General features: G+C 43.5%; 1 protein-coding gene across 5 annotated transcripts in view; it reads left to right on the top strand.

Annotated features, from left to right (window-relative positions):
• SORCS2 (sortilin related VPS10 domain containing receptor 2) overlaps positions 1–17,555 on the top strand; it is an 863,992-nt gene that overhangs the window by 84,397 nt on the left and 762,040 nt on the right. The gene's annotated exons all lie outside the window — the stretch shown is intronic.

Below are 17,555 nucleotides of genomic sequence, written 5' to 3'. Positions count from 1 at the left end.
CTGCAAGCTGAGGAAGTGTGCTATGATAACTTTGTGTATATTGTAGCTTGTTGAAGCATTTAGAAAATATATCAGCCTTTTAATTATAGCAGTCATTTTAGTTAGGGTTTCAGTTTGCAACAATATCTCAGAAGCAGCAGGTAAAAACAGCTGTTTGGGAAGAACTCCTATTTTCAAGAAACTTGCACTTGTAGTTGCTTGCTTTTCAGAGGGCAGGAGTGAGGTTGGAAGGACAAAGCCAATATAATAAGAGCGTCTATGACAGACCATTATATTTTTTATGCTGCTCCCCCTATTGTGTGCTGTAAATAACTTGCGTGTAGCATCCAACTTGTAGAACCACACACAATCCATGGCATCCTGCACCACAGTGGATGATAGTAGTTGGCTTCATCTTTTTTGAGCATTTTATTTTGGTCCTGATTCTGCAGTCCTCACTCACTGAGTAATACCTATATGTATGTTACTTACAGCTTAGTGGAAATACTTGTGTAAGTTTTACTTAGCATGAGTAGAGGTTGCAGAATTAGGCTATTGTTCTTATATTTAAAATGTGTTCATCACAATGCCTGAGTGTGTATTAGGGATATAATACTGTATAGTCAGTCCCCGAGTTACGAACGGTCGATTTACGACCGTTCTCATTTAGGACCAAACCTCCTATTAAGCGGTCGTAAAGGCAGTCCCCGAGTTATGAACGTGACCTGTGCTTACGAACAGCGCGGTTGCAATGTAACTCAATGAGGTCCAACTTACGAACATTTTGAGTTATGGCCAAGTGTTTGGTGCGTAACCCGTTTGTAACTTGGGGACTGGCTGTAATTGATTAACTAATTCACCGATAAGCAAAAGTTTATAGGTCAATGCATCTCCCCCCTTGCCAGTAAATTTTTTAGTAGCCTATCCAGCAGCCCAGCTCAGTCCTGGCTTGCGCTGAGTCCGGGATCTACCTCCTTTGTGGCTCTGCATTTAAAGTGTGTTATGAGGCATGTGGGCAGGCAACACAGCTCAGTTCTGGCTTGTGCTGGATCCAGGAACTCAGCTTCCCCCAGACAAGCAGTTGCCTGGCACCCTGCACTGCTGTCTCTGATACAGAGGCAGCAGCACGGAGTGACAGGGGGCTTCTTGGGGCTGGAGCGTGCTGGCTGCCAGCCTCACTGGGACTATAGAATAATCAAGTAATTGATAAGAATTCATGAGATTAATCGACTATTCAGTTAACTGATATTTAACCTCGCTAGTGTGTATATATGCGTTCCTAACACAAAACTGGATTAATTTAACCCAGATGATCCATACATGACTGTCTACTAAACTCTATTGTCATGACACGATGTCTGTTCTTTAATTTATGAAAACTCTTGATCAACCAAACCTATTTGGCGTTCCCAAATGATTCAGGTTTACATAATTCTACTGTTTATTAGTATAAGTACATAGACTCACACCAGGGTTAATTTATACATGAACATGTCTCAGGTGTAAATGCAAGCAGATTGGCCTATTTGTTTATTCTAAAGCCTATATTAGTTTAGGCCAGGATTGTCAAATATGGATGTCTAAAATTAAGATCCTAAATTCCTATTTAGGTAACTTAAAATGTTTTTCCCCCAAGGGTACTGGGTACCTGCATATCCTATTGTTGGATGTTTTAAAATCAGATCATGTATATGTATTTCCCTAAAGATGGATTTAGAAGCCTAACTCTGGGTACCCATTTTAAAAAAGAAATTGTGATCTCTCAAATGGTGTTCTTTCTCTGCATCCTCTCGTGAACCCAGGTTGTATTGATTAGTAGGGTCTAAGATTTCATAGCTATTGAGAACACTCTGCCTTCACCACTTCTCTCATGCGGCTTTGTCTTTCTGGAGTGTAGGGAAGGCCATGGAAAATGAAGTAATCGTTAAGGCGGTGAGTTAAGAAGCTTTATAGAGCAGAACTTTAAAATCAGTTATGAAATGACTAAGGAGCACTCACGAGCACAGATGTCATGTGCTCACATTGACTTTTCCTTACGCTTTGCAGTTTCGTAGTCACCAACCTTGTGCTGCAGGTTAACAAAATTGGGCACTGAGAGGCCAACTGTGAAACCAAAGGCCAGCTGAGGAGTTTGTTCCATTGAGAATGTCCTGCTCTTAGCTTCCTTAAGCTCAAAAGTGGGAGGTGCTATCCCAAAAGCTGTAGCAGCCCAGTGCAAGAGAGGTGATCTGTAAGTTGATTAGGAACCAGTTTTTATAGAATACATAGATCAGTGTCTTGTAGGGCTAAATAGATCAACATTGGCTTTTACCCAAGAAAGCGCATGATACTATGTATTTGTTCATCTCTAAGGGTATGTCTAGATTACATGCCTCTGCCAACAGAGGCATGTAAGATAAGCTTTCCGACATAGTCAATGAAGCTGGGATTTAAATATCCCCGGCTTCATTAAAATAAAAATGGCCGCCGTGCTGTGCCGGCTCAGCTGATCGTCGGCACAGCGTGCGAGTCAAGACGCAGATCGGTCGACAAGGAAAGCCTTTGTCAACCGCTCCCTTATGCCTCGTGAAACGAGGTTTACAGGAGCGGTTGATAAAGGCTTCTCCTGTTGACCGATCTGCGTCTTGACTTGCGCGCTGTGCCGATGATCAACTGAGCTGGCACAGTGTGACGGCCATTTTTATTTTAATGAAGCTGGGGATATTTAAATCCTGGCTTCATTGACCAGGTTGGGTAGCCAATTTTACATGCCTCTGTTGGCAGAGGCATATAATCTAGATATACCCTATGGCACCATAGACTATGCGTTGTTTTTAAAGGTACAAACTAACATGGCTACCCTTCTGAGACATCTTAAACCAGGGCAACTCTTCTTTGTGAACAGTTCCAGCAAATGGGTCTTAGTCATGGCAGTCAGTGTGGTAATGAAAGTCTCAGTGACATCTATTGATTGATATAGCAAGGGGTGAGGAAACTTCATAAGGGAGCACAGAGTGAGGGTTCTTTAGCTTGGTCAGGGACCAAGACAATTAAACACTCTTATTGGGAGCAGTAGAGATTTCAGTTTAACAGGTGTGGGCTGGGCTGGTGTTTTTGTTGTGTTAGAGGTGGAGACCAATTTACTTGGCAAATATGGATCCAATAAAGAAAAACTTTTCCAGATTCAGTTTATATAAACAAAATATCCAGATTGCATATGTAGGAAACATGTATACTGTTCATGAGAAGAAAACACAGCAACATCAGTTTTAAAATTAAGGGCCATGCAGAGATAATAAATGGTAGCCAAATATTGTCCTCATACCAAATACAGCCACTGGAGTTCTACACCTGTAATTTTCTGTCTGATCTTTACTATTGACGTGTTGGCCACAGAGATAGTACGTCCCCCAGATGTGGAGACAGTTTGAATCAGGGTGGAGCATTGACTGCTGTGATTAGTATTCTGGGGGATTGTAACTCCACTGCTCAGATCAAGATGGGTGGTTGCCTTATTGGATCTATGCTCTGTGAACCACATTTTGTTGTTAAAGATGAAGACAAAGGTAACCTCTTTATACAGATTGCTGTAGGTGTCATTTTTGGACTTCTACCAATATGCTGATGTGGCCCTCAGTAAAACAGGGTGTGAATGTGCTCTGTGATGAAGAATTTAAAATAAAATAATACAATATTCAATTCTAGTATTTATTTGAAGAAGGAAAACATTCCTGGCTGGTAGGGCTATATGTTTAGCAGCACGTTTTGCAATGAGTTAAGTTTGCCTCAGGCGCATGTGGAAATTTAAAAAGTTCAGTCTCTCAGGAAAATAACTGACAACCAGTAGACAATAATTTGTTCAAACAGACCTCTCTCTGTTTTGTCCAAAGAGTAATCTGTCACTTTCCATTCCCTTCTCTTCCATCAAGTGATGATAGCAAACTAATTGTAAGTATGTACATCAAATGCCTGCTGCTCTGAAAAAAAAAAGTTTCAAGTGACTTGCAAATTATAATTCTGAGCACTCTGTTCACCTGGAACATTTGGAATCTTTATGAAATCATGAACAGGAATTAACTCTGGTTAAAAAATGAACATTTATCTCTGGAAAGGAATAATTTGTAAAATGGGTGATCTGCTACACATTTGTTTTTCCCATTAACTCTTTTCATTGCTGGTGTTTTACTTCTGAGCTGATTCTTCCTGATAATATTTTATTGAAGGCAAGAGATAGTAGGTATGTCCCTGATAGGAGTTAATAATATAACACCACCGAGCCCGTTCCTTCTACTTTAAGGGTATTAAAGTTGGTTTTGGTACTCCTGCTTTTCACAAGGAGCAATGCTAAATTCGACCTTGCGTAGTGCCCAGTCTCTCTCTCTCCAGGCCCTTCACAGCAGCAGTCCCTATCTACAGGGAAGGGCCTGTAGCAGTTTCTGTCTGTGGGAAGCTCAGACACCCCTCCCTCTGTGGACAGGGACTGCTGCCATGAAGCTGACTCGCCGCGGACAGAGGCTGCTCTGGCAGAAGCCCCTATCCACAGGGAGCTTGGACCCCCCGTGGACAGGGGCTGCTGCTGTGAAGCATCCTCTGCCCATGGCTGGCCTAGGCTCACTGTGGACAGAGGCTGCTGTGCGGGATGCAGAGGCAGCAGCACAGGTGGGGGAGGGGACAGATGTCACTGGTGCTGGGAGGAACCAGCTTTTAAGCCGGCTCCCCATAGCACCAGCTCCTGCTCCCACCCAATCCCCTGCTGCCTCTGACACGGAGGCAGCAAGGGGGGAAGAAATGTGAGTAGTCAACCAGATTTAACTGATTAGCCTAGGCTTATCAGTTAATCGTCTAGTTGACTACTCATTCACATCCCTAGTATAATGTAGAAGTACGTGTTTTGGTTAACAGGGTACAGAATTAATGCCCCACTTGAGCAAGGTACTGAACCATGTGAGTAATCTCCTTGACCTTAAGAACCTTAAATCTCCTGGGTGAATTGAGTCCTGGTTCTCATTTACACTAAAGTCTAATCTTGTGTTTGCTTTAATGCCCTTTTACACTGCCAACATGGTGTAATGTGGTCTTAGTATAAAAGAGAATTACAACTTAAATATGTTACAGGAATGAAGAAATATCTATTGTTTGAAATTGATTTTTTTCTTGTGGAAAAATAGTTTCCCCCCATTCTCCTTAATACCCAATGACCACATCTCACTTTATTCATAAACTGTGAGTGGATTTCAGAACTTTTCTCACCAAAGAGACGTGAATCTGATTATTAATGTGTGCAGAAAAATAGGACTTTTTGTACATTCATCATAAACAGACAGAATTGCATCAAAGATACCCAAGACCATCAGTTTCTTCTCGTGGAAACAACCTTCAGGGATCAAAACTTTGGCTAACAGCCCAGTTTGAAAAGTAAAAAAACAATACCATGGTTTGCTGAGTAAACTGATTAATGGGTCTGTAACTTACTACAGAGCAATGAAACAGATTCTCTAAAGATAAGGATCTGCATCACTAACATGATTCACTGTTCTCTTATTTTTTTCAAAACCCTAATCTGTTTCGAGTTTCTTTTGTATATTAGATCAATAATATAAAGGGCTTAAATAGGCAATAGTCATGGTATTGAATTCTGAAGTACTCATTTAATTAAACATGATGATCTGTACAATTCAGTTTCAAGGAGATTAACTAATTCTTGTCAGCCAGTGGGTCAATTACAACCTGAGCTGACATGGATATTTTTAAGACCAACTGTCATAGAAAACTCCTGTGTTCCCTTTATTCCACGTGTATGTTTCTGCATCTTGTCACTGCTCTGCTCTTCTTCCACTAAATAGTAAAAAAAATGGCCAGTGTCTGGTCATCTAGCAGGGCCTTGCACCATTGCCTCCCCTTTGCTGCAAATGAGTGTACGGACTGCATTGCTGCTAAGATTGTGATCTGTGGTTGGCGCAGCATGTGTGTCAGCGGGCAAGGCCCGCCAGTTGCAAAATAGTTACAAGCAAGATTTAAATCGGGGGCACAGTACTGAGTGCAAATAATTTTTAAAAAACCCAAAAGAACAGGAAGAGGAACCCCAAATGTTTGCCAGGGCAACATTAGGACTCTCCCAGGCACCTTACAACATCCTGGCTTTTATGGTTATTCCATTCTTACACCTTCTCTGCTGCTGACAATGCAGTTATCACTGTTATGTGAAGTAACTTCTATAGCAGTGGTCTCATAGACTCATAGACTTTAAGGTCAGAAGGGACCATTATGATCATCTAGTCTGACCCCCTGCACAGTGCAGGCCACAGAATCTCACCCACCCCTCCTGGAATAATCCTCTCACCTATATCTTAGATATTGAAGCCTTCAAATACTTTGAAGACCCCAAGATGCAGAGAATCCTTCAGCTGTGATCTGTACCCCATGCTACAGAGGAAGGCAAAAAACCTCCAGGGCCTCTGCCAATCTACCCTGGAGGAAAATTCCTTCCCGACCCCAAATATGGCGATCAGCTAACCCCTGAGCATGTGGGCAAGACTCATCAGCCAGACACCCAGAAAGTTCTCTAGTAATTCCTATCATCCTTCCATTGACCTATTTCCCACTGATAATTAATGGTCAATTAGTTACCAAGATCATGTTATCTCATCAAACCATCCCCTTCATAAACCCATCAAGTTTAATCTTGAAGCCAGATAGATCTTTTGCCCCCACTACTTCCCTTGGAAGGCCAACCTTTTAACACCCAAGATAACTTTTTAAACTTCAGAACAAGCCAAGATCTGCTGCCCCATCCTTCCCCCAAGACCCCACCCCTTCCTTGAAGCCCTGCCCTATTTTCCTCCTCTTCATCACTTGCTACCCCCACCCCTTATGTACTCTAGCCCTTTCCCCAAGCCAGCATCCCCTTCTCCTCCTCCTCCTGCATCCAAATTTCTTTCCAGAGCTTGGACCTCTCACCCTTTTCCACCTCCAAATCCCTCATTCCCACCCCAGAGCCCGCATATCCGGTCTCAACCCAGAGAGGGTACGGCAGGAGTTTTTCCAGGATTCCAGAGAGAGCCCGGAAAAACTCTTCTGCATCCAGGGACGTGTTTGTTCTTCCACTTTTTTTAGTGGAAGAGCAAACATGCTCTTTCAGTAACCCCTGTATTCCTCGTTCCACGAGGAATAAGGGAGCTTCCGAAAGAAGGTTTTTTTCTGCAGTCTAGACAGACCACATGTTGGAAAAACCTCTTCCTACAGAAGAATTGAAAAAAAAAAAGCATCAGTGTAGAGCAGTGTTTCCCAATTGGTGCTCCGGGGAACCCTGGGGTTCCGCAATGCAAAGCTAGGGGTTCCGTGAGGAGCTGGCACTTCCCCGCCCCCTCTGAAAGATAAAGAACTGGCTAGCCAGCAGAGGCATGGGCAGCGAGTTGTATGGACTCGTGGTGCCCATGCTCCACCAATATTTGGAACTAGAGCGAGCCTCGCCCCCCCCATGCGTCCTCCTACCCCGGTCCCAGAGCATCTCTCCCCTGTTCCCGTGCCTGTGCCCGTCCCTGCCGTGCGCAACCTTCACTGAGCTTCCCCTTGCTGGCTGCTGCTGCCCTGCATGGCGTGCTCAAACTGGTAGGTGGGGAGATGCCTGGGTGTGACGTAATGTCACAGCCCAGGATTTTAAAACTGCTGGGTGCTGCATTGCGCTGTATGGCTGAGTTGCGGGTTCGGAGTCCGGGGACGGAGTGCAGACTCCAGCTCCACAAAGTGGAAGGCAGAAGGTAGGGGAAGGGGAAGGGCTAGGAGAGGAAGGGGCTTTTGCGGAGGGGGAGGAGAGAGGAAGGCACCAAAGGGACAGGGTAGAAGGCATTGGGGGTTAGAGAGGGGTCGGGGAGATGCTGGGAGAAGGCTTGAAAGAAGGGGTGGGCATGAGGGAGGCCAGGATGGAGCAAGTCATGTGTGAGGGCACAGGGACATGAGGGGAACGGGGGCAGAGGGTGGTGAGGGGGTGGGCATCAGGGAAAGAGAGGGCAAAGGAGGTAGGGGCAGTGAGGGAAGGGGGAGGCAACAGGAGGGTGCAGGAATAAAAGAAGGTGCAAGTGCCAAGGGATTCTGGGGGTGAAGCAGAAGGGCAGACACCTGCAGGGGAGGGACCACCACCAGAGGAGAGACGAAGGGCAGGTGTGTAGAGGGAGGTGTTAGAAGAGGGGATGAGGAGGGGTAGCTCACATGATCAGAGTGGGGCTACTGGGGGAGTGGGAACAGGGAGGAGAGAAGGGCTGGTGGAGGGGGGCAGGTTGCAGGAGGGCTGAGGGCTGTGAGAAGGGCAGGAGTCAGGACAGCAGAGGAGGGTGAGGAGTTGGGAGGCAGCAGGCACCAGGGGAGCTGATGGAACAAGGGGAGGAGACATGGCAGCAGAGAGAAGGTAAAGGTTTAAAAATATTTATTAATAACTTGGGTGCCACAGCGCCACATCCAAACAAGCCACATGAACTCAGTACTGGTGCATAACACAAAATTCATTTTGCTCACGCGAGGAAACTCTTAGGCTATGTCTACACTGGCGGTTTCTTGCGCAAGAACATCTTGCACAAGAGTTCTTGTGCAAGAACACGTCCACACTGCCATGTGCGAGCTGTGCTTTTGCACAAGAGCATCTATGGCAGTGTGGACGCTCTCTTGCCCGAGAAAGTGCCGATGGCCATTTTAGCCATAGGGCTTTCTTGCACAAGAAATTCATGTTGCCTGTCTACACTGGCCTCTTGCGCAAGAACAGTTGCACAAAAGGGCTTATTCCTGAGCAGGAGCATCATAGTTCTTGCGCAAGAAGCTCTGATTTCATACCTGAGAACTCTGTCCCCTGCTCCCACCAGCACATTTGGGACCACATTAGTGAGGCTTCGGGGTCTTTGGAGGGTTGTTGGGGTTATTTTGCATCTCACTTGTGTGGCCCCAACAGACTTTTCTGTGGGTCAGTGACCCCTGACTCAAAACAGGTTCCTCACCCCTCTCATAAATAGAGACAATGCTAAAACTTTTTGAGGTTGACATATTTTATTTAAAACTGAAGCCTGGCCAACAAGCCCCCAATTGGGGCCAAACCCCCATCTCACTGCAGCATCATAATACTCCTGCTCCACCTGACCCCAAATCTGTGTCCTGAGCCCGTCATACTCAGAGCCTTCTTGCCCTGAGTCCCTCACATATCCAGCCCAAACTCCTGCACCCTCACATCCACAAGCCCATGGCTTGCTCAGCACCCCAGCCTTCCACCTGAGCCCAACACTCCCGAGCCTGGAGCCCCCTCCCCAAGCCAACATCCCCTTCTCCTGCATCCAAATTCCCTCCCAGAGCTTGTACTTCTCACCCCTTCCCACATCCAAATCCCTCATTCCCACCCCACACCTCCTGTTTCAACCTAGTGAGAGTGTATAAGGGCTGGGGATAGCAAGTGATGGAGAGAAGGAGAATAGAGAGAGCAGGGCTTCAAGGAAGGGGTGGGTTCTTGGGAGAAGGATGAGGTGGTAGAACTTGGCTTGTTCTGACATTTAAAAAGTGATCTTGGGTGTGAAAAGGTTGGAGACCACTGGCCTAGGATGTCAATCCAGGAAATCAACTCCTTATGCATCTCCTTGGTTCTCAGCCTAACCCAGGGACTCTTGAGTCTGATGAGCCTAACCCAGGGACTCTTGAGTTCTAGTCCTCACTCTGAGACACTAACTCCTTCTGTATTCTTAGACAAGTGACTTAAAGTTATATTTTTAGAGGTATTAGGCAGCTAAAGATGCAGGTAGGCTCCTAGTGGGATTTTCAAAAAATACCTAAACACTTACTTTGCAAATTTGACACCATCATTTTAGGATGAAACAAAGACTGTGAATGGCTAGCCAACTACAAAAGCAGTTTCTCCTCTCTTGGTGTTCACAACTCCAGATCAGCTGCTAGAAGTGGGCCTCGCCCTCCCTGACTGAATTAACCTCATTATCTCTAGCCTTATTCTGGCCTGCATATTTATACCTGCCTCTGGAAATTTCCACTACATGCATCTGACCAAGTGGGTCTTTGCCCACGAAAGCTTATGCTCTAATACATCTGTTAGTCTATAAGGTGCCACAGGACTCCTTGTCGCTTTTGCAGATCTAGACTAACACGGCTACCCCTCTGATACTAAACACCTAATGTACACTGATTTCACTGGGCGTTAAGCAGTCACCAAACCAGTTTTGTAAAATCACCTAGTGGGATTTTCATCATTAGGTACCTAAATACCTTTAGAAATCTAGGAGCTTAGGCTATCTACTCCAGTTTCTTCAACTATACAATTGATATAATACTACTGACCTTACTTCAAAATAAGGATGTAAGAGTTTAAGCATTTAATCGATAAGCATGAATGTACTGATTCTAGTTCTGGTTGAACTCTTCTGCCCTGCTGGCACATGCTGCCTCCTGACTGCCAGCCCTGCACTGTGGGCTCTGTAGTGTAAGGCTTATACTGCAGAGCCCACAGTGCAGCTGCCTCCCCAGGAGGGGGGCTGGCAGCTGGAGCCAGTGCATGCCAAGAGCCAGCTTTTATTGTATAGTATAAGTACAGTATAAGCCGGCTCCTGGTACTCACCGGCTCCAGCTGCCAGCCCCGCTCCCAGGGAGCCAGCTGCGCTGCAGGCTCTGCAGTATAGGCCTTATATTGCAGAATCTGCAGCACATGTAACTGCTAGGATTTTTAATGGTTACATGGTTACTTTTTAAAAACCCTTTTTAGATCCCTACCTCAAAGGGGTGGGATTAGAATGAACAGTCTGGAAATTGTCTGAAGAATGAAAAGTACTTTGAATTCAGAGTGCAGGAGGATTAGAGGATGCAATACACTTTCACAAAGTTATTGTGAAATATGGAGCTGCATCCAACAAGCTAGTGGTGAAGCAGTAAGTAGGTTGCTCAGTCTCGTGCTAAGGAAGTAACAGCCTCTTGATTCACAGAACTCTAGAATCCTATGAAGCAGGATGCAAGCTGACAGAATTCGTGCATTAAGTGAAATGAATTAGCAAACAAGTAATTACATTTGCATGTAACCTTGTTAAGATAATATCCTGTCCATCTTAAACCTGTCTTTATTAGATGTATTTAATCTTTGTGATGCATGGAACAGTATATCATGTTTGACAGTTTCTAAAGTAAGAAGGACAAGAAGTTTTAATTGGAATGCTGGTATTGTATAATAATGCAGAGCACTTTTCATCTTCAAAGGGTTTTCCAGATGCTTGCTAGCTAATCTTCATGCCCCCTGATGAGAGAGGTAAATTTTATCCCTTTTTTTACAGCTGGCAAAGCTGAGATGGAGTGAGAGTGAGTAGATTAGAACTAAAAAATCCCTGGGTCCTAGTAGCCCTGTGCTAAAACATTGCCCCTCTCACATCTAGTTTTGGGTTCTTAGGCTGCACTCATGACCCTGGTATTTGGTCATTCACTTAGGACCTTCCCTCTACTACCAGTGTTATGGAGTTCTATGAGAGCTATATATAGCAGTCTTTATAAGTAAATTAAAATGTGTGGCAGCATTGATTTGCTTTCTTTATTTCTTAAAGGCTCTGCACATAAGATGCAGGAAAGATCAGAACTCTTATTGAGATCAATGGGAATTTTATGCTCAGAGGGCATGGAAGATCAGACCCATTGACTTGTCAAAAATCCCTGAGGGCTACAGAGCATTACAATATGTCTTGTAGTGGTCAGGCATTAACGGAATTTGAGTTTACTAGTAGCTGCAATGACAAAACTAACAGCACTGGTGACACGCTTCTGTTAGAAACCATTGCTTTGGGATTTTAGAGCGCCTTTAGAGGACACTGTATAGTTAAAATTAATGTATTTAAAATTTCTTTATATTAAAAACTTTAATGTGCAATGCGTTTCTATTAAACAATGTGGTGTGTCAGTTTCGTTCTGGTTTTCTGGCTGTTGTGTGTTTGCAATTCAAACTTCAACACCCGCATGCTAACATGTTAGGAAAATGTATATATTTTTAAAAACTTTGGGTTTGATCAATAAATAACATTTTCCTCTGGTTGTAAATTTTGTAAAAGCTTCTCTTTACCTGAGCAAAACTTTGAATATGGATCCACATTTGACCAGACAGACTAAGGCCTACTTCAGAATATAGTGGATGACATTTGTGGAATGATTTGGGCAAATATACGATATATTTTACATTGTTAAATAACAAAATATCTAATATGCAGGTGATTTCAAATACTTTTTTACAAAACAAATTTAAATAAGAATTAATGTTCTTGAGTCATATTAATGCAACCAATTGTAACCCCTTCCCTTTCTCCCCTATTATCCATTCTTCCATCCCATCCTTTGCTAAAATGTTTGAAGAGATACTTTCTTTTTTTTTGTTGCCTCTGTTTGCCTGGAAAGTTCCTACATGGATACACTTGTTGTCCTATAAAAGGGAACATTTTCATTTAGCCTTTACATGACGTCTATTGGCTGAAATGACAATGCTGTTAAAAAAATCAATATGCAGAAAGCTGGATCATTACTAAGGTTCTCCAGTGAACTGTTCGGGCAATCATTGAGCTCAGAAAAACAGCCTAACTGAGTAAACTGCTCTGTGATTGATTTCAAGTACATCTGATGGAGTATAATTGTCTACCCATTCATTTCTTCTCAACTCTCCACATGCTGCCCCTTTTGGGATCAAATAACCACTAACAGTAATCATAAGCAGCACGAGTAGGAACAGAGTACCTATAAACTATCCTCTCAGTTTTGCTTTCAACACTTTGGTCTGATTCCTTATGTGCCGATTACTCCTTCCCGTTTTTAGCTGTTGTGATTTCACTATCTTTAGAGACTTCAGGTAGAATCCTGGCCTCGCTGGAATCACTGGAATGGGAGTTTTGCTATTGACTTCAGTGGATTTTATTCTTTGTCTTAACATTTCAATTTTTTCTTTTCTTTCATCTCATTTCATTTGCTAAAAAAATTGTGGGTAGTGAGTGAACCAATCGAGTAAGATACTAAGCACCCTAAAGTTCTACTGATCGTAATTGGAATTTATGGCACTCGTTTTCACAGAGAACAAGGTCAGCGCATTAGCAGATCAGGCTGTAATTGAAAATTACATATGGAAATAGAATATGACCGTAGGGCTGTTCTCTGATCTCAACAGGTGTGAATACAGTGGATTTGGTCAGAGTACAGGCAGTCCCCGGGTTACATGGATCCCTTACATCGGATCCCTACTTACAAACGGGGTGAGGCAACCCCGCACTAGCTGCTTCCCCCCAGCAGACCAGGGAGACGCGAAGGTAGCGCCCCCCCCCCCCCAGCAGACCAGAGAGACGCGGAGCGGCTTTTCTCAGCAGACACCTCAGCTTGAGAATAAAGGACTGAGGGAAGTGAGGTGTGGGAGAATAAAACTGAGCTCTGGAGAAATGTTTGGCTAGAGTTTCCCCTACAATATGTACCAGTTCCGACTTACATACAAATTCAACTTAAGAACAAACCTACAGTCCCTATCTTGTACGTAACCCGGGGACTGCCTGTACTTGTAGTTCAGTGGAGTTATTCAGATTTTGCCCACATTCCTTGCAGACGATATACACTTACGTCAGTATAAACCACATAAACCATTTCTATGTGTTAATCAGTAAAATTAAGAATGTATTTTTATATGAAAAAGCAGCACTTACAGCCATCCTGGATCCGCCACTACATATTTTGCTTGTCATAATAGAGAGTCCCTGGACACCTCCTAATTAGCTCCTTGTGGTTCATGAGTGATGGGAAAATTTGAATATAGTGTCATGTGTTGCACAAATCTGTATTGTTCTAGCTAAGGTATGTCTTGAACAAAGCTATATAAAGAAAAAGTGTTACATTCATGTGACTAGTGACAGGCAGCAATATTCTGCTGAAGCAAACCCAAAAATATGGTTGCATAACATGACATTTCCTGAGTCCATTTGTAATTAACTTCTTACATACAGTAAAAACAAAAAGGAGTCTGATGGCACTTTAAAGATTCACAATTTTATTATGGCCTAAGTTTTGAGATGCCATTAATAAAACTGTTAGTCTTTGAATTGCCACCAGAGTCCTTATCAGTTTCAACAAAAACAACTAACACAGCTACCTCTGAAACATTATATACTGTGTATGTGAGTGAGGCTAACATGATAGCTGTTCTGCATTGTCCAGCTTCAAAATAGCACTTATCTCACCTAAAATGAGTATTGTACCAAATAGTGTTCTAAGTTGAGAATATGAGAAGACACAGAAACTTTTGGAGCATCCACTATCAACTATTATTTTCTCTTTATCTTGGTTAAAATAAGTCTTCTAAAATTGTTCAGTTTAACATTTTGGATCTAATACAAATGCTTATTCCTCCATAAACATATTCCGTTTTTCATGTCCATAACACAAATGGCTATTGAAAAGTACACGTATAGTTCAGATCTACTGATCTAAGTATATTTATACCATGTCCATCAGCATGAAATCTGATCACCTATCATTTTATGGACCATCAGGTCAGCATTTTATTTTAGAGGTACATGAAATTAAGCAGCATAATGTATTAGGACAATGTCCCTATTTCATGTTTCTGTTTTTGGCTAGAGGCTAAGATGTGGGAGAGGGTGCCAGATGCAGGCTATGAGAGAGTATTTGGGAGTAGGAGCTGGTTCTGACCAGGGGCAGGGTATTCAGGGTGCAGGCTCTGGCTTACCTGAGCTGGCTCCTCGTCAGTGGAACAGCAGGGCTAAGGCAATCTCCCTGCCAATCCTGGGCCTCACAGAAGCAGCCATCATATCCATCCTCTATATAGAGATTCCAGTTGGCACTGCATGGTGCATTCTACCATGCCCATAGGTTCTGCCCTCATAGTTCCAACTGGCTACGGTTCCCATGAATGGGAGCTGTTGAGCTGACATTGGCGATGGGGGCAGCACATAGTGCTTATCTGATTTTCCCCTGTGCCTTGGGGCCACAAGGAAATAGCAGATTTGCCACTGGCCAGATGAAATGAAGTAGTGAGCCTAATGCAGCCTGAAAGCTGGTGGTTCCCCTCCCCTGATGTAATGAGAGAGGTTTTCCATCATTTTCTTTGGAAAACTATTTTATAGTCATAATTTCATTTTTTCTTGGTATTAGGACTCCTTGCTGAACCCTTGCTTTTTACTGCTGCTATATAATCCCTCTCTTTCCATCTCTCAACTATTTATAGACTATTTTCATATATCCTTCCTCTCCTACCTCACAACATAGCTATTGCTTAGCCTAAGCTATACAGATTCAGCTTTATTATTCTTTCACAGAAGTAAATCCGTCCAGCCTTTAATCATTTTTTTTTTACTCTTCTCTGAACGCTCTCCAATTTGTCTACATCTTTCAGGTAATCAGATGCCCAGAGGTGGTAGTATCAGCCTAGTGATTTAAACATTTGAAACAATATTAAAATATGTATATACAGGAGAGCTCTATTACAAGTATATTGGCAAACACATCTTTATAAGATATATGCATATATAATTGCTCTTCCTATACATTTCAACAGTGTCTTTAAAGGGAACAGCATGCATTTCTGGCATTCTGAACGAATCCCTTGTGTCGGTTTCACAAGAATATATTTATGGCAAACAAGGCTCAATCCTGCACCATTGAGGTCAATGGCAATTTTGCTATTGGCCTGGTTAGGAACAAGATTAGTCCTATAAGATGCATGTTGTCATCAGCACTGACTTTCATTCAACTGTTGTAAGTACCATTCATCACCTTTTAAAATAAACAAGAGTAGAAAATGCTTTGACATTCATTTAAGATTCAGAATGATTAAGAAAAGATATATTCTTCTTCGAGTGGCCCCGTGGGTGCTCCACTCTAGGTGTCGGGTCCATCCTGGCGCCGCTGGTTGGAAGATTTCAGAGCCATCTTTGGCCGGTCTGCGCATGCCCCCTGCAGCGCGCGGCTTTCGTGCCTTTGATCACGAGCGCAGACCTGCCCCCTCCCCGCCAGTTCCTCTCAACTGTCCTAGGTTGCTGGCGAAGCTTTGTGATCTCCTCAGACACAGAGCAAATCCTGTCAGAAAGAATTGTAAAATAGTTAGTCTTTGTTCAGTAGTTAGTTTCCTGTTAATTAGTTAGTTAGTTTTGGAGAAAAAAAAAGAGAGAAAGACGTTGTTCTAGTCAATTTCTGCCAGTGCGGCAGTTTGCCTAGTCAATTTCATCATGCCTGGGACACCAGGATTCAAACAGTGTTCCCAGTGCAAAGAGGCTATGCCAGCCTCAGATGGTCACACAGTCTGTGTCCGTTGTTTGGGGGTGTCCCATGTACCCCAAAAATGCGCTCATTGCTTGAAATTAACCCCGCGGGAGTGCAGGGACAGGGATCTCCGGCTCAAGCTTCTTCTCTGCGACAAGGCTCTTCAGCCTGTACAAACTTCACAGGAGCAAATAACTGCTCCGAAAAGAAAGGCGCTATCACCAGGAGTGCCTAAAACAAAAAAGAAAAAGGCTTCTCCTGCCCGCTCTCTCCCCGCCGTCCCCCTGCCGCGGGTGAGTCAGGAGAAGTCTGAGGCAGCAACAGTGGGCATTCGACCAGCATCTAAAGCACTTTCCCGGTCTGTGGCAGAATCATCAAAGCCACGCACAGTTTCGGCTCCTGCAGCAGCTTCCCCTACTCATAGGGAGCATGCACGGACCAGAACCCCTTCATATAATAAAGGTTGATTAAGCATGATTAGTATGTTACATGATACATGAAATATAAACTTTATTTAATTTTTCTCCTTATCCTGGAGCATGGGATATTAATTTAAAATTTCATATGTGGCTATATCATTATTAGTAAACTAGAAGATTTACCTGGCATTGCGTGGGCCCTTTATTCAAGTAATTTTGGGTTTTTTTCTTGTAAATCATTGTTCTTGGGTGAATCTAGGGATGAGAGGGTCAGGAAACAGGCTGCCCCAAGGAGAGAGGACAATTCCTCACTCACCACAAATGCTTGGGGCAAGTGAGAAGTCTCTGTTCATGGCTGCTGCAGTGGGCAGCACCGGGGGTGGGGTGCATGTCCCCCAGGTGGGGAACATACAGACACACAAATAGACATGCAAACTAACTCTCTGAAATATATAGTAGATAGCTGTTCCTTTTTTCACCCCTGTTCCTTTTTTCACCTGCTGCTCCATTGGAGTTATAGCTCTCCTGGTCCCCATCTCTGGCCCCTTGCTGCCCTCCTGTGGTCATTAGACAGTATAATTGTCCCTGCTAGCAGACCCCACCCTTTCCTTTTAATGATGAACAATCATATTCCAGGCACATCCCATTGTCCTGGCACAACTAAACCTTACCTTGCTTTTAATTGTGATAAGAGGAAGCTGCATACCAAATTTGGTGGACCTTGCTCTTACTGTTTAGGAAGAGTTCTTGTGTTCAGACTCACAGATGGATGGGCAAACTTTCTCAAATATATATTACATAACAAAACACTGGATCTGATGAATGTGTACCCAGCTTAGCTCTCATAAACTTAGAGTGAACTTGTAAGCAAGATGGCCCAGAGAATAAGTTACATTTCAAATATTTTATTCCTTTCAGTTTAAATTA

This window comes from Pelodiscus sinensis, chromosome 4, assembly GCF_052426305.1.
Source record: "Pelodiscus sinensis isolate ZL-2025 chromosome 4, ASM5242630v1, whole genome shotgun sequence".
NCBI classification, from domain to species: domain Eukaryota; kingdom Metazoa; phylum Chordata; order Testudines; family Trionychidae; genus Pelodiscus; species Pelodiscus sinensis.
Note: the sequence above shows the minus strand (reverse complement) of the source record. Positions and strands in the feature narration are given on the sequence as shown.